A 24,000-nucleotide genomic window follows, 5' to 3' on the forward strand; every position below is an offset into this window, starting at 1 on the left:
CTGTCATATTGGTGTACCTATAGTAAGATTACCAATGAGTAGATGAGAAGCAAAGTTTTGACTTAGCTGGAGACAGTGACAGTCCGGTAACAGCGAATAGTGAGTTGTGGTGGTCCAGTCACAAAGACTGTGAGGTCTGTACAAACATTGCTAGGTCTTATGATGGTAAAAGTTGCTTGATTTGGTATATATTATGCAGATAGCAACAAGTAGACCTAACAATAGCTGACTTCTAGTCCTTTAGTCCCAGCCTGTCATCAAAAATAAGCTTGAGGTCAAAGACCTTGGACAACATATCTAGCCTATCTTCATATCTGTAAAAATAGAGAAGTCTAGGGAAAAAAGACTTTATTCCTTCAGAATGCAATTTGTAGCCATGGCAGCGTAGCTCTCAGCCTCTTAGCACAACAAATCTGGACAAAGTCAAAACTAATGGTGACACAAAGCCCCAAAAATAGGGACACATTTTAAATATCGCTGTTATAAACTTTGAAAGTTAATAGAATAAAAGGTCTTGTGTTGCCATGCATTTGCTGGAAGACATGAAGTCTGAAATGCAGATGACTTTCATTAATTAGTGAATTTAGTCCTCACCGATTTGACACAAAAATCCAGAAAATCACAAATTTTATGAGGAACAGAACAGAAATATGAGGCCAAAATTTGGACATTCTGCAAAAATCTGTACAGTTGACAGGTGTGCATGGCAGTCATCCTGGCTGTGCTAAACTTATTCCAATTAGAAACTGTCCAGTGGTAGATACAGTCTAAGTATAGTGATAGGGAGTTCAGTTTCAGCATAAACCTGTGAGATGGACAGGAAGATCTGCATATCAGGGATTAACTGTCTACTTGTTTTAGTAAATCGTGCTATCTCAAACAGAACCAATATGCTATCCTCCAAAAAAGGAAGCCAATCTGGTGGTCCCCTGCCATAAACAAACTACAAAAGAAGGGAAGAAACTGTTGCAAAAGAGATTAAAATCTCATGAGGAGTTCCTTGGTCAGCCTCAGTAAGAAGATGAAATCCCTTATAAGATCCTTCAAAGCTAGCTATGAAAACAAAATCGCCACTGATTCTAGGGACAACCAAAAAGCATTCTGTAGCTATGTCAAGAATCTCAATGACAACACCCAGATCTGCTTTGAGTTATAGCTAAACAGCATGAAAATTACAGAACCAACTGATATTGGCAGATAGGTTCAGTGCTAACTTTAATCCTCTCTCACCCCCTAAAGGACCCATATCTATACAGGAAGAATACAGAGTCCCTGTAATCACAACTATGCAGGTAAAAGCTGCACTCTCTAAAGCTAAAAACACAGCATCCATGGGACCGGACAACATCCCAGGCTGCATTTTACACGAACTTCAGAACAAACTGGCTCCCCACCTAAGCACCATGTTCAATCATAGTCTCACATCAGGCTTTGGCGCACAGCAACAGTTATCCCACTCTACAAAGGGGGAGCCACCACTGATCCTGGGAACTATCGCCCTATTAGCCTGATGAGCCTGGTCTGTAAAGTTATGGAACGTATCATCACGGAACTCATAAACAAAGACATTGGTAACCTGCAAACTCTGGACCCCACCCAGTTCGGGTTTGTGAAAGGCAGATCATGCCTCCTGAACCTGATCAATTTCTTTGAGGCAGTCACCAAAGCTGTAGATGAGGGTAAGGTGGTTCACACAGCCTATCTTGACCTCACTAAGGCTTTCAACACCATTCCCCATTCTGGAATTATAGCTAAACTCACTAAACTAGGTATAAATCCCTGTCACAAGATGGGTTGCTAATTGGCTCACTGACAGAACCCACACTGTAAAAGTTGCAGACTCCAAATCTGACTTCAAACCAGTGATAAGTGAAGTACCACAGGGTTCAGTCCTGGGACCTCTCCTGTTTGTTATCTATGTCTCTGAAGTACAGGCAAACACAGAAGGCCTTTGGGTAATGAAGTTCGCAGATGAATGCAAACTAGGAGCCATAGTTGAGTCCCCAAATGACGTGGACATCCTACAGAAGGGCCTCACTAAGACAGATGCCTGGTGTCAGAGCCATGGCCTCAAGCTCAATGCCAAAAAGTGCATTGTCATCCCCTTTGGTAAAAACTCTGTACCCATGAACTACCACATAGGCGGCAGTCACTTAACGCCAAATGTGTGATAAGTGGACAGTAGTCTCTCCTTTGATAATCACATCGCCACAGTAGTTAAAAAATCCTTCTACATGGCACACCTCATCACAAAAGGGTTCTCATCTAGGAAAAAAGAGGTAATTGTTCCCCTCTACGTGACACTCATTAGACCCATTATTGAGTACAACACCCGTTTTGGAATGTACCTCACAAGACATCTGCAGCAGCTGGAAAGGCCACAGAAGTACCTCACAAAGAGGATTACTGGCCTCAAACAGATGCCCTACACTGACCATCTCAAAAACTCCAGCTTTACTCCATAGCATATCGTCTACTCCAAGGTGATCTCTTCCTAACATATAAAGCTGTGTCAAACCCAGAGCTGTTGGACATGCTACACCTAAAGAAATCCCAATCCCTCCGAGCTACACACTCTAGGGACCTAAACCTTGTCACCACAATAAACAGGACATGCTGGAAGGATAGATTCCTGTCCCAGAGACTTCCCATACTCTGGAACAAGCTTCCCATCTATGTCAAGCAAAGTTCCTCATTAGCACTCTTCAAGAAAAATCTTGATAAGTGGATGGGAAATAAGAAATACACCCCGAGGATCACTTCTGTGTCTCTGCTCAACAGTGGCACAGGAAAATAACTTTCTTGGGTGGCATAAGCCAGGGAACCTTGTTGGCTAGGCTTACTTAGGCCCTTGGGCCGATAGCCTAGTACCTACCTATGAACCTATGAACCTATGTAGCATATCAGCTCCATTTCACCAGGTTGTAAATAACACTTTAAGTTCACACATTCCCATAATGTAAATACTCAACCTAAGTATTTTATGAGATATTCTGAAAACTATGAGAATGAATTTCTTGCTGGGGCATGCCTCCATGGGCTCCACATGCCCTCATTAATTTGATATTCTTAGTTCAAGGCCAATTTACCTTAGTTAAAAAGTGATCAAGTAAAAAGAAATGGAAAACATATTGTACTCTTTTTCTGAGGTGCACCAACCTTGGACAATCCACAACTCATTAAAATGTGAATACCTGCTGTCTCACTGTATTTAGATTCAAACGAAAAACTGGTAAAGCACAAAAAGTGGACTGTGATGACACAAAACACACGGTTTTATTCACAATAAAGGTACAGGTAAGCGCTTTCATCCGTTAGAATAATCCAACTTCTTCAGACCAAGAAATAAAACACACCTTAGCCTTATATATTATCCATTAGAGCTAAATTGACAAAGAGCTCTTTTGAGTATGTACCTTTAACTCCTAGTGGGCGTGGCTTCAGCATTTAAAAATTGAAGTTATCACCTTACATTTTTAACAAATACCCATTGACAGAGGTCATATATCAATACAATTGTGTTTGCTATCATGTACGCTTCAAGATAACATTTTCCGATACCTTGTATGTAACATGGTTTAGGAATTATTAATGCAAATATGAACAGGCAATATTTGACGCCTAGAGGAGCAGTAGGGTGTAACTGCAGAAATGCCTGGAGACGTCACTCAGCTGTAATGAGTTAATTACAGTTAATTAACTAATCATACCATTCACCTTAAAGTTGATACAACCATTTAAATGTTTTTCATAAAATGTAATACTATACATAAATAAAATCATCATCATAGGTACAAAAAATAATATATAAAATATATATTAGAAACACATTTAACCTCATTTAAACATTTAAAAACTATAAACATCTTAATGAAACCCCATATTACCCAACTACAATTCCTATGGTACTTAAAAGCGTACAAAGGAAAATGTATACCAGTATTGGACAAAGTTTAACCCTATATCCTCATACCTCTAAATGTTAGCTAAATAGCACATATCTTATTTGAATATACTAACATCTTAGCTAATAAGCCATGAAATACATTTTATAGGAAAATATGTACATATATACATAAATAAAAGCATTAGATCAAACCTTATCTAACTTGTGCCTTTAGTTTCAACAGGCAGTTGATTGATAAAAATACATATGCTGATGTGCGAACTAACGACCTTGTTACTCATTGTTTTAGTTTTTTAGTTGAGCCATAAGAAGGCTGAAACAGGCACGTCCACAGCTAGGGGAGTTTGGCTACATTGATCTGAAATTTTCCATAACAGATTTAAAAAGGGAAAAAAGCCATGGGCATTCAGACCTGCCATATAGCTGAAACACCTGATGTTCTTAAGGGGTCATTTGCATATATCCCATGTTACCTCTAATGCAAGAGGCTTTAAGGAATCATACAGTGAAAAGTCTAGCTTGGCTAGGTTTTGCTTGTAGTTTTACTCTTTTAGACATGTCATAGTAACCCCACTCCAAAAAGCAAAAGTTCTACTAACCAATATTAAATCTCTGTCCCATTACAAAACTCTTTGAAAAATTAGTACGCAAACAACTATCAAACAACTTAATAACTATTGCCTCCTGTGTGACAAGCAACATGTTTTTTGCAACTAATGCAGTACCATGGCTGCTCTTTTCATAGTCACTGATTACATTTACAAGAACCTTAACGATGGGCTCATTATGGCTAGTCTGTTTGTTGATATGACCAGAGCTTTTAAAACTATTAATCATAAGCTTCTGTTTAATGAGTTAAATTTCACAGATAATACAATAGCATGGTTCCAATGCTACATGACAGCACTTTTCAAATTTACCAGAGTAACACATTCCATGGCATTGCAACACTAAATGCAGGAGTATCCCAAAGCTCAGTATTAGACCTCCTACTCTTCTCTCTCTCTCGCTTCAGAGATTTCCCATTTAAAATTCTATATCTCAACACTGTCTTATATGCTGATGATACGCTTCATATGGAGTCTAGTAAAACACATTGGGACACACGGGCTAAATTACAAAACAATTTAATTGACCTTTGTAGATAGTTGACTGATAAAGAACTCTTAATCAACCCCAAGAAAAGCAATGCAATCATCTTTCAAACTATTCAGAAAATGGCTTCAACCCACCTCTTCTATTGAAGGATAACCAAGGCAAGAATACTGCCACTGTCTCAGAGAAGGAATACTTTAGACTGACATATGAGCAATCACTCTCCTTTCCACTCACACAGATAAAATCAATAACAAAGTCTTGGCACAACTAAAACTCTGCTACCGATTTTCACAACTTCTTTGACCAATGACATAGACTGCCACTAATAAAAATGTTCTACTTCCAAGACTAGAATATGTTTTACCTATGCTGGTTCTGCATTCCTCTTACAATACTCAGAGATTACAAATCACACAAAATAAAATCTTAAGATTCATTCTTCAAGCAGATCTTCTTGTACCTTTGCACAATACTTAATGACACCAAGTGGCTATCAGTAACAGATAGGTCCACCTTTCTTCTTGGTACTCTTTAAAATCTTAAACTTGAGCTACTGCCCCCTCTGAAAAGAGCACTTGTACTAAGGCAAAAACATTACATCCTGAGAAGCTTTCAAGATTACACCCTTTCCCTCACCCCACCCACACTTACAGCTGCGCTTGGGGAAACAACATTCTCTAGCTGTATCCTACCATTAGGAATAGCCTCCCCAGAGAAGTAAAAATACACTGGAGGGTTTTAAACATGTTTTCAAAGATGATCTAATAAAGGCAGCCCAGCACACCTGATATCGTGGCAATGATTAATACCAGGTAACAATTCAGGATAACAATTCAAGCTATCATTATGCATGTATAAATACTCTTGTGCCTGAATCCTTACATATTGCTCTAAATATTACAGGATGTTTCTATATTACATATATGTACATACTCTTGCTTATAGCTTATGTATTTTTTTTTTTTGCTAATATATTTCCAATTGATAACTCTTGTTTATTGACAAAAAACTAGTACTTAGAATTAGAATGTTATGACTTACTTTTCACTAACTGTACATTTCTTCTGATGCTTATTTTGTATTTAATATGTATTCTGCTGCTCACTGACCACTGGTTGTGGCTGAAAAGGTCTAGTGGACCAGTCCACCTACCTGGTGAACAAACCATAAGTAAATCACTCTATCAATAAATAAAGGGTCCATGTGTCAGGATGTCAGGTGCATGACTGAGACTAAGGTAATAATAAACTCATTATAATAACATGAAAGGACAAATTCAGAACACAGCCCAGTAGTAACTTTTACTGATCGCATAGACCCCTCAGGAGTAATGTATCCACAAAACTTAGACTTGTGCTAAGTTAGCTAAACCTTGAAAATCTAAGGAGGAAGTTTATAATCTTCAAAAGCATCAACTTAGAAAAGTCAGACAAAAAAAAAATGTTAGGAAAAAAAAGGTCCAGATAGACTAAAACCTATTAACTAAAACCGAAATAAATTAAAAGTGGCTAAAACATTCCAAAAATGAGAGAAATAAACTTTAATAACAAATAGTGCTGTTATCTTGCAGGTGTAAGGACTAACAAAGTTGAAATGTCTCATCATCGGTTAAAAAAGATGAAGCTTTTTCATATGGCATTGAATTTCCAAAAAATGAAAGTATCAATTAAAAAGACTACTTTAAATTTAGATTACATTAAGAACTCTTAAATCTCAGCCTTAGTGTTTCAGCTGTTGTGATATTAACATACATTTAAAATTGTATTTATCATTAAGACCAGGTAGCTTTGCTGCAGCGAATAAAAGCTTCAATTTAAAAATGTTTTAAACCCATTTTCGTTTCTTCATCACCATCTTTTATGCTCACTTTATTTTTGATGGACAATCATTTTACATTTTACTCCACACTGAGAAGAATTATATCTCTTCTGGATCCTTCAGCTTAAAATCTGTAAATACAATTAATTTATGCTGCATGGTGTTTTGTGTGCGAATCCATTTATTTAGGTCATACAAGCACAATGTTAAAATAGGAGCTATGAAAATGCATATGTAATACGGAATCATAATTTACTTATTATTTTATTTATTTTGAATTTGTTAACTAGGGTAGAGCGCTGATACTATTGTATCTATTTCAGTCTCAGTGGGGGGGGGGCAATAGATACATGACATTATATATAGACTGAATGACAAAATTCAATATATACACGTTTTATATAAAGTGAACATCATAGCTGGCTTGAAGGTATAAAGGGAATAGATAAATGACATTATATACAGAGCAACTGACAAAACACAATGCATACATGCATTATATACAGAGTGGAAGTCAGTGTGTTGTCAATAATAAAAATAATCTACCCTTTCAGTAAGCTAAAATCTGTAGAATCTGCCCCATATTTTAAAATGCTTTTATTTATTTGTTTTTGTTTGTTTTTAATAATGCTTAAGAGGTGGTAATATAAAAATAGAATTGGATATGGAAGAATTTAAATGACTTTTATCAATTTTATCAAAGTTACTGAGGCTTAATCGCAGTATCATTGTATCAGAGACAGACAAAGGCCAAGGGCCATTTAGGTTCATAGGTTCATAGGTAGGTACTAGGCTATTGGCCCTAGGGCCTATATAAGCCTAGCCAAAAGGTACCCTGGCTTTCACCACCCAAGAAAATTATTTTCCTGTGTCACTGTCGAGCAGAGCCACAGAAGTGATACCCGGGGTGAATTTCCTATCTCCCATCCAATCATCAAGATTTTTCTTGAAGAGTGCTAATGAGGAGCTTTGTTTGATATAGATTGATAGTTTGTTCCAGCGTATGGGAAGTCTCTGGGACAGGAATCTATCCCTCCAGCATGTTCTGTTTATTGTGGTGACAAGGTTTAGATCCCTAGAGCGTGTAGCTCATAGGGATTGGTATTTCTTTAAGTGGAGCATGTCTAAAAGCTCTGGGTTTGACATAGCTTCGTGTGTTTGTCAGAGATTGCCTCTCAGTAGGTGATATGCAATGGAGTACAGCTGCAGTTCTTTGAGATGGTCTGCATAGGGCATCTGTTTGAGGCCAGTAATCCTCTTTGTGGGGTATTTCTGTGGTCTTTCCAGATGTTGTAGATGTCTTGTGAGGTACATACCAAAAGGGGCATTGTACTCTATAATAGGTCTAATGAGTGACGAGTAGAGGGGAACAATGACCTCTTTTTTCTTGGATGAGAAACCTTTTGTGATGAGGTGTGCCACGTAGAAGATTTCCTGACTATTGTGGCGATGTGATTATCAAAGGAGAGACTACTGTGCACCTGTGTCCCAAGGTCTCTTATCACACTTTTGGAGTTAAGTAGACTACTGCCTATGTGGTAGTTCATGGGTACAGAGTTTTTACCAAAAGGGATGACAATGCACTTTTTGGCATTGAGCTTGAGGCCATGGCTTTGACACCAGGCATCTGTCTCAGTGAGGCCCTTTTGTAGGATGTCCACATCTTTTGGAGTTTTGATTATGGCTCCTAGTTTGCAGTCATCTGCAAACTTCATTAGCCAAAGACCTTCTATGTTGGCCTGTACTTCAGAGAAGTAGATTCCAAACAGGAGAGGACCCAGGACTGAACCCTGTGGTACTCCACTTGTTGCTGGTCTGAAGTTAGATTTGGAGTCTGCTACTTTCACAGTGTGGGTTCTGTCAGTGAGCCAGTTAGAAACCCATCTTGTGACATAGGGATTTATACCTAGTTTAGTGAGTTTATCTATAATTCCAGAGTCGGGGATGGTGTTGAAAGCTTTGGTGAGATCTAGATAGTCTGTGTGAACCACCTTACCCTCATCTATGGCTTTGGTGACTACTTCAAAGAAGTCTATCAGGTTTAGAAGACATGATCTGCCTTTTAAAATGAATTGGGTGGGGTCCTGAGTTTGGAGATTACCAATGTCATTGTTTATAAGTTCCATGATGATATGCTCCATAGCCTTGCAGACCAGGCTTGTTAGGCTAATGGGGCAGTAGTTTCTGGGGTCTGTGGTGGCTCCCCCTTTGTGGAGTAGGATAACTGTCGCTGTGCGCCATTCAGTGGGCACATAGCTTGAGGTGAGGCTATGATTGAACATGGTACTTAGGTGGGATGCCAGTTCGTTCTGTAGTTCATGTAGTAAACAGCCTGGGATGTTGTCAGGTCCCATGGTTGCTGTGTTCTTGGCTTTGGATAGTGTGTTTTTTACCTGTGCAGCCATGATTACAGGAACTTTACATTCTTCTGGTATAGAGATGGGCCCTTTAGGGGATGACAGGGGGGTAAAGTTAGCACTGAACTTATCTGCCAGGTTGTTGGCAATATCAGTTGGTTCTGTATATTTAGTACCATTGTGCTGTAACTCAGAGCAGATCTGAGTGTTGCCATTGAGATTCTTGCCATAGCTATAGAATGCTTTGTGGTTGTCTTTAGAGTCAGTGGCGATTTTGTTTTCATAACTAGCTTTGGAGGATTTTATGAGGGATCTCAGCTTCTTACTGAGGCTGACCAGGGAGTTTCTGCAATCATGGGATTTTACTCTTTTTTGCAACAGTTTCTTTCTTCTGTTGTAGAGTTTGTTTATGGCAGGGGGCCACCAGATTGGCTTCCTTTTTTTGGAGGATAGCATCTTGGTTCTGTTAGGGATTGCACAATCCATGAACTTGTGTAAGTGCTTATAAAGTGCATTTGTGTAGGATTCAGCAGGCATACCTCTATTGTCTGTCAGCATGGGTGTCGTGAAGTATGCCACTTCTGTCTTAAGAAGCGTGAAGTTGGCTTTGGAGAAATTTTTAACTGTGGTTTCCCTAATGGGGGGTGGGGGAGGGATGTGGATCTATCCAACCCTTGTTGCCCTTTTTTATGGGGCAATTAGGATTTGTCAGCACCATAATCATTTAGTTTGGACATGAAAGGAACACTGCCATTAGTGCAGCTAAGAGACTGCACTGGTCATTTTAAGAGACTGACCTATTGCCTAAAGTATTTCTTCCTGTTATTTTTTTCTGGTGAAGTTAGCCTCACTTTATGTTTTGATAAGAAGAATATTTATTGCAAGAAATTGTGAACTGTATTGCATTAGCTGCTTAAAATTTTACAGCTGGTACATTATGCCAACAAATACAACCTGAGACAAAAGTTCTCATTACACATGCCAAACAGTGAAGATAATTCCCTATCGAGAGTAAAATAAATTATTTTTCTCCTTTTGTCCTGGTGATGGATTGTGTTGTTACTATTGTGCCATGTTCCTTAGAGCCATACCTTATACAGGTGTGTTGGACATCCCAGTGAAACATCCTAGTGCAGAAGCTTAAGTGCTGTTTAACGAATGCAGTGCTGTGGCAGCTGATGTAGATGATGGCTACCCCTGCTGAGGTAAAAGCAGTTGTAGCCAAGTTGATGGCTCAGCTGAGGTCTGTATCTCTGCTCAAGCTATTCACAAATGAAGAGAACCTTAAAACCTACCTGTTAACAGTTGAGAGAATAGTCAAGCAAAATGGTTGAGATCATTCCAACTGTGCTCAAATATTGGTAGCTCATCTCATGGGGCATTCCATCTCTTCTTACATGGACAAGCCTAATTTGGAATGTAGTGATTCAGATAAAGTAAGAAACAGTCTCAAGTCAAGGGCATCAGTTAGCTCTGGGCATTTACATTTCACAACTGGTCATTCTCTGGGAAAGAAAGAATAACAGCACACAGATGTTTGAACTAAAACATATTGTGTGTGGATCCAGAGGAATCTTATCAGAAAAGATATCACAATGGAAATATGTGTTATTAAGTAGTCTAAGAGAGCTTTGCCAGCAATTATTAATAGATGGATGTGAGAAACAGGCTTACAATATAGCTTTGTTATCCTAGTGGAGGGAATATTATGTTATGAAAATGTATTTAAGGAATCCTCCACCAAACCAATACAAAGTATTGTGGTTAGAATGAAAGGGAGCATGTCTTCTATTTTGTGCTTTAAATGTGGTGAGCAGGGGCACATTGCCAAATATTGTGGTGGGGAAACTAAGGTGGATATTCCTGCGCATTCAACTAGCAAGTCAGAAGGGGTGAAGAAGCCAGGGAGTATGAATGAGTTATGACCAGGTTGGATAAGAATATATTTTGTTAGTGTGCCACTACAAACATGATGAAATGCCTGATAAAGCTGGATGGGTAAGATTCTGGCAGATTGATTACACTAGTGAAACAACAGTATGTATGCAGAAAGAAAGTTCACTCAAAAAAAACCTGTTGAGGTCATTTGTAGCCACAGGGAGAAATGGTAATAGTCCATTACCCAAGTGGAGGTGCAAACCATTTTGGGAAAAATTCTGCACCCAGTAACTGTTGTCACTGTTTCAGCAATGACCTATTTATTGGGAAGCACTTCCCCTTTTTTCAAGTGATTCTTAGAATGTAGATTGTAAGGATGCATTGTGTAACGTCCTTATTTTTAATTTTGTTCTTTATTGCTCTGTATCTCTTTACTGTGACTTTAAGCGTTGATTATTTAATTGATTTATTAGATGAGATGGTTTTGTATAAAAGATAGGTTAGGTCTACTGTTTGTAAAGGTCTGATGAAGCTCCAATGCGAAAGCGCTTACCTGTTTTTGTGCTGGAATAAATAGTGGAATTTTATTTCTTTGACTGGCTGAGTATTTGTCCTCATCGAGTTGCAGCTGTGTTTTACCTCTGATGGTGTATATATTTTTTCTTTTTATGTACATTTATTCATTTTACACCACAGTGGTTTTACCCAGTGAATGCTAGCAATTTTCATTTTTATTTATAGATAAGACTAAAGCAATAATCCTGTATAGATTTTATTGGCAAGGTGCTCTAGGTGAAAACTATTGTGCTAGTTATCCAACATTTATAGGTTCACAGGTAAATACTTGTCTATCATTTTACAGACTATTACAAGCCTAGCTAAGGACCAGAGGTCAGAGTCAAATTCTGTACCTTGTAACTGTGGGATAAAGGCCTCACCCATTATGTCAAACCATCCCATGTCAGAATCAAACCTTGTACTTTGCATCTGTGAGGTACAATCTTTATCCATTATGCTCTACTCCACAATAATTATCATTATATGCCCTGTATCTTACAAAAATAAAGGTTCATAGGTGAATACTAGACTAACTGCCCCCAAAGGGCCACTTTAAGCCTAGCCAATAACCCAAGGCTTAAATTAAACCATGTACATTTTATCTGTGAGGTGAAGACCTTAACCAGTATGCCAAACCCATTCCCTTTTGATGAAATAACAATGAACAAAAAGGAAACTTTCGAATCCAGGCTCCTGGAATTCCCTGATTCTATTTCCAGTAACTGAAGTTCCTTTTGAATAGAATTGTTATGGATATTAAGCGACCACTAGTTAGGTCCAGCAATGGACAGAAATATATTTTGATTGAGTTAGACTATAATAAATATTTCTTAAGACTATTCCTATTCAGAAAGCTAACAGCAAACCCATAGTGGAGAAGTAGCAGCCAGCTGCTATTTGCTAAGTTGCCATCCTGAAAGAGATCATATCAGACTAAGGCATACCTTTTATGTGCAAAGTCATGTGGCACTTCTGCCAAAGTTTCCATGTGAGACAACTAAGAGCTTCTATTCATCACCCCTAAAGAGATGGGCTTGTACAGTGCTTAAAAATAATCTGACATCAGTGTTAAGAGAGGTCATAGGAAAAGCAGGAAAAACTGAAACCACTGATAGCCTTATTTAATGCTTGCAGCTCAAGAGGGGTCTCAACACTCTACAGGATTTATCCCCTTAAAACTAAAGTATGGTAGACATTCCAAAGGTTTATTAGATATAGATTAAGCACATAAGTGGAATAATTCATACATTTTAAATGTGTTTTAAGGTATACATGAGAAAATAAAAAACAGGAATATCAGTCATGTGAGAGCATATGGAGAGAGCACAAGCCAGAAAACAAGAGGATTATAATAAAAATGCCCAGAACAGGGAATTTCAAGTGGGAGATAAAGTTCTAGACATGGTCCCCATAACTGAAAACAAGGTCCCAGCCAAGTGGCAAGGACTTTATGATATAATAGGAAAATGCATGAAAGAATAAAAGAAGGACTCTAAGTTAAGACAGGCAGGCAGCAAAGAGGTCTACAGAACAAATCCACTAAGTAAATGCACTAAAATCCTGGGTGGAGGCATCCACTCAAAAGATAGCTTACCTTGGTCCTCCCTGTTTTGCACTTTGGAAAATTGTCAGTGAGCCCAGTCTGCATTAGGGAATCCAGTACCATGTGGACCTTAGAGATTGTACTCCCCAGATATGCTGGAAGTATTTATACGTGTCATGGTGCCTGTGAGGCACATAACCAGCATGCATATTCTTACAGAATGTGCACACTTGTAGTGCTACAGTGCACTGCTGTAGGCATTCTTTTTTTTTGCCTGAAATATTTTATTAGGAGTTTTAATAATAATTACACATATGACAAAGTTTCAAATGTTATATAATATATGAATAAAATAAATCATGTTTTAAAGAAAATTTTAAATTATAACTATTTACAATATGTATATTAAGCCTGAGACCAGAGAATTAATAAATAAAACAGGACAAATACAAGAAATCTTAATAACAGTCTAAAAAGATTAGACAGATGAGGAAGATGATTCAATAAGGGTCAAACCATTTAACCAAGGATTATTCTTTAACTTGTTAGGATAGATTATTCTCTTTTACTATAGTTTCCTTAATAGCTGTGTCCTTTAAAAGGACGAGAAAGTCTTAACATTTTGTGGTAGCCAAGTTGATGGCTCAGCTGAGGTCTGTATCTCTGCTCAAGCTATTCACAAATGAAGAGAACATTAAAACCTACCTGTTAACAGTTGAGAGAATAGTCAAGCAAAATGGTTGAGATCATTCCAACTGTGCTCAAATATTGGTAGCTCATCTCATGGGGCATTCCATCTCTTCTTACATGGACAAGCCTAATTTGGAATGTAGTGATGCAGACAAAGTAAGAAACAGTCTCTAGTCAAGGGCATCAGTTAGCTCTGGGCATTTACATTTCACAACTGGTCATTCTCTGGGAAAGAAAGAATAACAGCACACAGATGTTTGAACTAAAGCATATTGTGTGTGGATCCAGAGGAATCTTATCAGAAAAGATATCACAATGGAAATATGTGTTATTAAGTAGTCTAAGAGAGCTTTGCCAGCAATTATTAATAGATGGATGTGAGAAACAGGCTTACAATATAGCTTTGTTATCCTAGTGGAGGGAATATTATGTTATGAAAATGTATTTAAGGAATCCTCCGCCAAACCAATACAAAGTATTGTGGTTAGAATGAAAGGGAGCATGTCTTCTATTTTGTGCTTTAAATGTGGCGAGCAGGGGCACATTGCCAAATATTGTGGTGGGGAAACTAAGGTGGATATTCCTGCGCATTCAACTAGCAAGTCAGAAGGGGTGAAGAAGCCAGGGAATATGAATGAGTTATGACCAGGTTGGATAAGAATATATTTTGTTAGTGTGCCACTACAAACATGATGAAATGCCTGATAAAGCTGGATGGGTAAGATTCTGGCAGATTGATTAGACTAGTGAAACAACAGTATGTATGCAGAAAGAAAGTTCACTCAAAAAAAACCTGTTGAGGTCATTTGTAGCCACAGGGAGAAATGGTAATAGTCCATTACCCAAGTGGAGGTGCAAACCATTTTGGGGAAAACTCTGCACCCAGTAACTGTTGTCACTGTTTCAGCAATGACCTATTTATTGGGAAGCACTTCCCCTTTTTTCAAGTGATTCTTAGAATGTAGATTGTAAGGATGCATTGTGTAACGTCCTTATTTTTAATTTTGTTCTTTATTGCTCTGTATCTCTTTACTGTGACTTTAAGCATTGATTATTTAATTGATTTATTAGATGAGATGGTTTTGTATAAAAGATAGGTTAGGTCTACTGTTTGTAAAGGTCTGATGAAGCTCCATTGCGAAAGCGCTTACCTGTTTTTGTGCTGGAACAAATAGTGGAATTTTATTTCTTTGACTGGCTGAGTATTTGTCCTCATCGAGTTGCAGCTGTGTTTTACCTCTGATGGTGTATATATTTTTTCTTTTTATGTACATTTATTCATTTTACACCACAGTGGTTTTACCCAGTGAATGCTAGCAATTTTCATATTTATAGATAAGACTAAAGCAATAATCCTGTATAGATTTTATTGCAAGGTGCTCTCGGTGAAAACTATTGTGCTAGTTATCCAACATTTATAGGTTCACAGGTAAATACTTGTCTATCATTTTACAGACTATTACAAGCCTAGCTAAGGACCAGAGGTCAGAGTCAAATTCTGTACCTTGTAACTGTGGGATAAAGGCCTCACCCATTATGTCAAACCATCCCATGTCAGAATCAAACCTTGTACTTTGCATCTGTGAGGTACAATCTTTATCCATTATGCTCTACTCCACAATAATTATCATTATATGCCCTGTATCTTACAAAAATAAAGGTTCATAGGTGAATACTAGACTAACTGCCCCCAAAGGGCCACTTTAAGCCTAGCCAATAACCCAAGGCTTAAATTAAACCATGTACATTTTATCTGTGAGGTGAAGACCTTAACCAGTATGCCAAACCCAATCCCTTTTGATGAAATAACAATGAACAAAAAGGAAACTTTCGAATCCAGGCTCCTGGAATTCCCTGATTCTATTTCCAGTAACTGAAGTTCCTTTTGAATAGAATTGTTATGGATATTAAGCGACCACTAGTTAGGTCCAGCAATGGACAGAAATATATTTTGATTGAGTTAGACTATAATAAATATTTCTTAAGACTATTCCTATTCAGAAAGCTAACAGCAAACCCATAGTGGAGAAGTAGCAGCCAGCTGCTATTTGCTAAGTTGCCATCCTGAAAGAGATCATATCAGACTAAGGCATACCTTTTATGTGCAAAGTCATGTGGCACTTCTGCCAAAGTTTCCAGGTGAGACAACTAAGAGCTTCTATTCATCACCCCTAAAGAGATGGGCTTGTACAGTGCTTAAAAATAATCTGACATCAGTGTTAAGAGAGGTCATAGGAAAAGCAGGAAAAACTGAAACCACTGATAGCCTTATTTAATGCTTGCAGCTCAAGAGGGGTCTCAACACTCTACAGGATTTATCCCCTTAAAACTAAAGTATGGTAGACATTCCAAAGGTTTATTAGATATAGATTAAGCACATAAGTGGAATAATTCATACATTTTAAATGTGTTTTAAGATATACATGAGAAAATAAAAAACAGGAATATCAGTCATGTGAGAGCATATGGAGAGAGCAAAAGCCAGAAAACAAGAGGATTATAATAAAAATGCCCAGAACAGGGAATTTCAAGTGGGAGATAAAGTTCTAGACATGGTCCCCATAACTGAAAACAAGGTCCCAGCCAAGTGGCAAGGACTTTATGATATAATAGGAAAATGCATGAAAGAATAAAAGAAGGACTCTAAGTTAAGACAGGCAGGCAGCAAAGAGGTCTACAGAACAAATCCACTAAGTAAATGCACTAAAATCCTGGGTGGAGGCATCCACTCAAAAGATAGCTTACCTTGGTCCTCCCTGTTTTGCACTTTGGAAAATTGTCAGTGAGCCCAGTCTGCATTAGGGAATCCAGTACCATGTGGACCTTAGAGATTGTACTCCCCAGATATGCTGGAAGTATTTATACGTGTCATGGTGCCTGTGAGGCACATAACCAGCATGCATATTCTTACAGAATGTGCACACTTGTAGTGCTACAGTGCACTGCTGTAGGCATTCTTTTTTTTTGCCTTAAATATTTTATTAGGAGTTTTAATAATAATTACACATATGACAAAGTTTCAAATGTTATATAATATATGAATAAAATAAATCATGTTTTAAAGAAAATGTTAAATTATAACTATTTACAATATGTATATTAAGCCTGAGACCAGAGAATTAATAAATAAAACAGGACAAATACAAGAAATCTTAATAACAGTCTAAAAAGATTAGACAGATGAGGAAGATGATTCAATAAGGGCCAAAGCATTTAACCAAGGATTATTCTTTAACTTGTTAGGATAGATTATTCTCTTTTACTATAGTTTCCTTAATAGCTGTGTCCTTTAAAAGGACGAGAAAGTCTTAACATTTTGATTCTGAAGAAATTTTCCAGTTTCTTGTGATAGTTTTTCTGGCCATAGCGAGTATAGTCCAGGTTAGATAAGAAAAGTCTTCTATTTTTTGTAATTCTGTTTCCAGTATATTAAAAGAATCATTTCTTTTGTTAAAATGAATGTATCATTCCATAAAGTTTTTAAAAAAAGCTTGAACTTTTACCCAATATTTATGAACCATAAAGCAATCATAAAACATATGTGACCAGTTTGCCTTAATATGTTTATTATATCTCCAGCATTCAATAGTACTTTTTTTCATTGTAGGCATTCTTAATACTATGATGCAACACTAGAAAGCTGGATGAGTGCCATACTTCAGTGCTATGTTGTACACCATATAATTTACAAATGTGCATCTGTGCACCTGGGGCAACTTGGTCATGGATACTTCATGCACTGTGGACTGAAGAACTCCAGTATGGTGTGCCAGGGAGAGGAACATTTTCTTGTTTTTGACTTTGACTTGTACATGGTGGGGCATTGTGATGGACCCTCTTAAGAAGGCATATGCCCAGTATGAGCTTGCCAGGATGGTAAGTAATGTCATTCACATAGCCTCTTCTGGCAAGCTATGCTGGCATTGCTGTAGTGAGCTGAGGTACTGCCATCCTGACTTGCTTCAACAATGAGAGGCAGAGGTTAGGGAGTGATAGCCAGAGATATACTGTAAACATTTTTCTTTATTATTATGTTCTGGAATCTTACCTGAGTTACATTTCTCCTTTACAGTACATATGTTTTTTACAGCAGTAAAGAGGCATAAAATGAAGATGGTTGAATATCACAGAAAGTGACAGTGGGTCTCCTGGCAGTGAGATTTGTGTAATATCTGTGTCAGTCTTCTGTACAACTGTGATCGTTAGCATGTATGTGTGCATGTGTGATCATATATTCTCCATTGTTTTGTCTTTCTGTAGATCCAGTTGTAGAAGAGAACTGAGGTCACATTCACACTCATCTGCACAAGTCAAGCCCTCGGTTAATAAAAAAACAGTGGCCAGCAGGGTATAATGGCTCACCTACTGGGAGTGACCACTTGAGTTCAGTGGTATCTTATTTTGCCACATCTCAGGAGATGTCTTGTCTGATCTCTTAACATCAGTTGATGAGGCTGGTAGCAGCTGAGGGGTAGCAGCAGTAACTGAATGCCTACCTCAGCAACATGTAGCACTTTGTGGCACAAATGGCGGAGTTGTATGAATGGCAGACCTTGCTCATCAGGCTATCAGAGTAACTAGCCCTTAACTTCTGCCATCCAGGTGAGTGATGTGAGAGCTGTTGAACTTTTGCAGAGCTGGTCTTATCCTGTACCTGTTCTGATATTACCACTATGTTGTGTGTCATTCCCTAGTCATTATTCACTGTCCAGCTGTTCTCATTACCATTTTCCACACTCTTTGTATGTCTGTCTTAATCCACTGTCCTCCTTATCTCTCATGTGCCTCCAATCCTGTCTGTCTTAGTCTGTGTTATTTTTTTGTCACTCTGCCCCTGCTATCTTCCATTCTCCTTCTATCCAATCCCCACCTTCCCTCACTATGTTCCCTACCAAGCCTTCTTCTTAATATTAGAAAAGAGGAGCTTGTTCTGTCAAAAACAAAATTACCCTCCACGTGTCTTTCATACCTCATGGTTAATTGCCATTTTGTATTTCACTCAGATTGCTGTTCTCCAGTTTCCTAATTCCTATCTCCCCCCCCCCCCTTTCTTCTCCATTTATATGATGAACCAGGTTGACACTTTGATGTACAGGATGGTCTGCTGATGTCCACTCTGTAGCTCTTCTTGAGCTTCGCAAGCATAGCTTGTGGCCTTGTGCCATTGCATTGCACACATGAGTACACGCTACTCAGCCCTGCTAGCTTGCCTTTCCTGTAAGTTACATTGTGTCAGCCATGCACCTTGCTGTAGCATTGATCCACCTGTTGAGCATCCTATAGCTATGTCTGCAGTTCTCTTTATTTGCACAGTCCTCTGTTCTGACTGCTGGTGCTACTCATTGCCTTATAAATGACTGATTACCTGCAATGCTCACCACTCAGTGACTTCCCTGAATCCCAGCTATGTGCTCTAATTACAGGTAATTGTACTCAACAAGGAAAACAACAGATGGAATGGAATCCTATTACAGCAATGAATTTAGCCATATAAGTACAAAGGTCAAGCCAAAATTACTCAAAAGGAAGAGGAAGAGGAAGGAGAAATTAAAATCTATCCTGTAGTGCCACCACTGAGGCCAGAACTGATAAGTTGTACACAATGAAATGGCCCAAAGGCAACAGCTTAACACACCAATGAAAATATGACAGTATACAAAATATGACAAATTTCTGCACATGCAGTTTACCTAATAATAAAACAGAAAGTAAAAAATAAGCAGATAATCAAATAGTCAAAGATGTATGAAGGAAATAGTTCCACACATGCCCTAGTACATCATACTCATGTCTGGATCCCTTTCAGTGAAAATTAATCAGTTTCTTATTAAATATGCTGCATAAATAAGCTTAAAAACATACTAACTGGGCCCTATCAAAGCATACTAAATTTGTATCAAGCAATTTTCTTGATCTTAAAAGATCTGTTTAGAAAGTACCATCCAGTAAATCTCAAGAAGCATGCAATGACTTCTTCAACTGACTGCATTCCCCCATGAATTTTTATACATTTTGAATCTTTCACATCCTGTTACTGGACAGACAAAAGACGGGCAGCATGGTTGTTCTAGGTCAAGTGATAGTGCCTCTTATCTATAAGGTCAGGGGTTCGTTCTTGGCATCACATAATGGACTGAGTGAACTTGGTATGTCCTTCTGTGTCTGAATGAGGATTCTGCTTTTTTTTTAATTTTTCCAGATGCCAAAGAGTTGCTGCCTAGGTTGACTGACAAAAATAATATTTGTCCTAGATTGTATCCCACACATTTCATCTCTAGGTGCCCCTTGTAAAGGGGCCTTTTGGTCAGTGACAGCAACAACTGAATATAACAAAATAAATCAACAAACTTGCTTCTTCCATTTCTGTAATAAAGTCTTCACTATGTAGCTTTCATTTTCTGATAGTACTTGTCTTGAGGAAACCACCATGATTTAAACTACATTAACATTAACATCCATTTATTTATCCATGCCAGTAGAGATATAACACATTACTTTTGTGGGCTATCTTGCAAACAAAGTACAGAGAAGGTTAGTAATCTTTTGCCATGGGTCAAACTATAATGACCACCAGTGTTGTTCATGGTAAGTCAGTGGCTTCCCACAAATGCAAAATCAAGTCAAATGTTTGGTATGGTCACTCACATAAAGAGTTCACATTGGGTTCACATTGGGTTGGGAGGGTGGCCTAATGGTTAAGGTGTTTGCCTTACAAACACAAGGTACAGGGTTTGAATCTCACAGGGGGATAATTGGCTAGGCTTAAAATGGCTCGCAAGAGCAGTTAGCCTAGTACTAATCTATGAACCTATGAACCTATATCATTAGCTTCATAAAATAAGAGAAAAGTGCGAAGGTGTCATCTGAGAAAATATATGCCATAGCAAGTCAGAAGTGGCCCTACAGCCAGACTACTGATAACAGTTAACTACAGAAAGTCATAGGAAATCAAACACCATTGCAATATTAAATCATATGAAATCAAACACCACTGCAAGGTTAAATCACAGGAAATCAAACACCAATGCAAGTTAAATCATAGGAAATCAAACACCAATGCAAGTTAAATCATAGGAAATCAAACACCAATGCAAGTTAAATCATAGGAAATCAAACACCACTGCAAGGTTAAATCATAGGAAATCAAACACCAATGCAAGTTAAATCATAGGAAATCAAACACCAGTGCAAGATTAAATCATATGAAATCAAACACCACTGCAAGGTTAAATCATATAAATCAAACACCAGTGCAATATTAAATCATATGAAATCAAACACCACTGCAATATTAAATCATATGAAATCAAACACCACTGCAAGGTTAAATCATAGGAAATCAAACACCAGTGCAAGTTAAATCATAGGAAATCAAACACCAATGCAAGTTAAATCATAGGAAATCAAACACCAGTGCAAGGTTAAATCATATGAAATCAAACACCAGTGCAAGGTTAAATCATAGAAATCAAACACCAGTGCAAGGTCAAAGCACAGGAAATCAAACACCAGTGCAAGGTTAAATCATAGAAATCAAACACCAGTGCAAGGTCAAAGCATAGGAAATCAAACACCAGTGCAAGTTAAATCATATGAAATCAAACATCAGTGCAGGTTAAATCACAGGAAATCAAACACCCAGTAATCCTGGGAAATCAAACACTATTTCAAGGTTAAAAAAATCAGCCATTGTATACAACCCAGAATTCTAACTCTCCTATAAACACTGTTGGCTCACTGTATAATATCTTATGTTGTGAATGGCACTTACATTTCTTTGGAACAGCTAATAACCTGCATCCTGACTAAAGCATCACACTATTAAATATGTGTTTATATCCTTTGTTGTTAGACAGTACAGCGCAACCTAAATCCACACAAATCCCTCAGTGGATCTCCCCTTTCCCACCACCTTGTCCTGATTGATTAATATTCAATCAAACAACACGTCAAGAGAAGGATAATCATTTAAATAGTGACCACACATTCTCAATTTAATCAGAAGACCTAATACCCACTATAATGTCATGATATTCAAAGAACACAAAAAAGGTTTTTGGTTTTTTTTTTTTGCATCTCAACAACTGAATGATCAACTGAGATAGTGTGCCCAGTGGCTTAATATTTACTCTTTAATGCTGGGTCAGTTATATTAGCTTAATGGTATTCAATGCATCAATATGATGCCAAGAAATTTCTCCAAGCATGTCCATTTAGGTATTGCTACTGCATTTGCTTTCTGTAAGAATTCCTCATATAATGCTTTTAATAAGCCTATATTATTTAGTCAAGATTTTGAGAAATAATACATTATTCAGGTAACGCTTTTCAGCAGTCTATTTAATATTTCTTGTCTGTGCTTTTTATGACATAATCACAATAGATGGTTTTATTATTTGTTATATATCAGCTACTTACATTTTAAGGAGGTATTTTCCAACCATGATCTACTTTTCTTTAAGGCTAGTATACTTTCAAGCGTGTTACATTTTTAATGGCATATACTGAGTTACAAAAACATTCAAACTGCCAGTAACTGTAGATTAATTTTATGTTTTATATAAAGTGGAATATATTTTTGTTAGATTTCTGATTTTTAAATAATCTTCCAGTTTCATTTCCCCTTGAAATAAATCACTGGCCTTGAGTCTGGTAAATGGTATGAGGATAAAGATGTATTACATTACATTACATTTTATACTGCGTATATCCTAAAAAAGATTATTCAAATAAAACTCAACATAAAAAAAATAAGAACAGGAAGGCATTTGCCAAGGTCATACCATTCATAATTACCTTAATTTATCATTATGTTATGTCAGATAAATAGACTGTAAGGCTTTGCGGTGTAAATGCGTGAAATAAGGCTGGCAGGCAAGCAAAACAATTCAATAATATCACCTTACCCTCAAGTTTCGCTATCTGTTATTAACACAGTGTGGCTTGCCAGTTACTCTGTTTCCTACATTTTTGTAATATGAAAGTCGACTCTTAGTTCTCTGCAGGACCTGACCATGCAGTTCAGCCAGTTAAGCCCCCACCTCATTCCACTTGGTATTGACTTTGGCACATATTCTAATAATGAATGCATAGATTATTAAAGTGTTATGGCAGCCAAAACAGGCAGACAGGAAAATATTACAACTTGTTAGAAGTAGTCAGCTGTAATTTATGTCCAAAATTAATTTTCTTAGTCCTTCTAGAGTTTTCTGTATGACAGTGTGTTGCTGTATGTATAGAAGTACAGTTTCTGTGATGTTTCCTAAAGAATGATTTTGCTATGCATTTTCAGTGGGAGTTATGCCGTGGCTTCATTTAGAATGGCACAGCAGTCAATGAAGTTGCTATCATAAAGCAGCAATGCAATCATCACTGAGAAAAAACACAGATAATGTAGTAGAGGAAACAGAACGGGATGAGTATGAAAGAAAAACATTTAAAAACATCTATATATCAATGCAAAAATGCTAGGCTGTAAATACTAGTCCTGAAACTGCCCAAATGTCTTTTCATGCAGTAATCATAGCTATTTAGTAAAATTGTTTATTCTGCTACTGACCTTGGTATGATAGTAAGCATCTAGGTCAAAATTCCGATGCAAAAGATGTACCCTGTAACAGTGGCAAGGTGATGATACTCAAGGAAAAATGTGACTCATTAAATGTAGTGTGTACAACCACAGGTTCATTAAACTAAAGGTGACTCATGCAGAGGGAGGCATAGTACACAAAGGACAGCAGATGTAGCTGAGGTATACTACTAAGGATGCAAAATTGTGGCATACCACTAACAGTGAAAAATGTGACATATCACTTCTTCTTCTTTCGGCTTTTTCCCAGTTAGGGGTCACCACAGTGGATCACCTGTCCACTCATGATTGGCAGTGGAGTTTTACAGTGTTGAGTTGCCAGCCCGGTGCCCAAATTTCCACAGAAGGCACACACACGCACGCACTCATGCCATGACAAATAGAGTATGTCAATTTGTTGCTACATTTCCCAAGTACCATAGAGGCAAAGTGGCCATCAAATGCAGGAAACAACATACATATAGCAGGAAGGGACATTTTTGTAGTAGGACAACCCACAGCTATGTAGCACATTGTCCCATGAACATCTGGATTATGTCACACCTCAGTATACAGGTAAACC

The sequence above is a fragment of the Protopterus annectens genome, chromosome 6.part0, assembly GCF_019279795.1.
Source record: "Protopterus annectens isolate FY-2018-M chromosome 6.part0, PAN1.0, whole genome shotgun sequence".
NCBI classification, from domain to species: Eukaryota; Metazoa; Chordata; order Ceratodontiformes; family Protopteridae; genus Protopterus; species Protopterus annectens.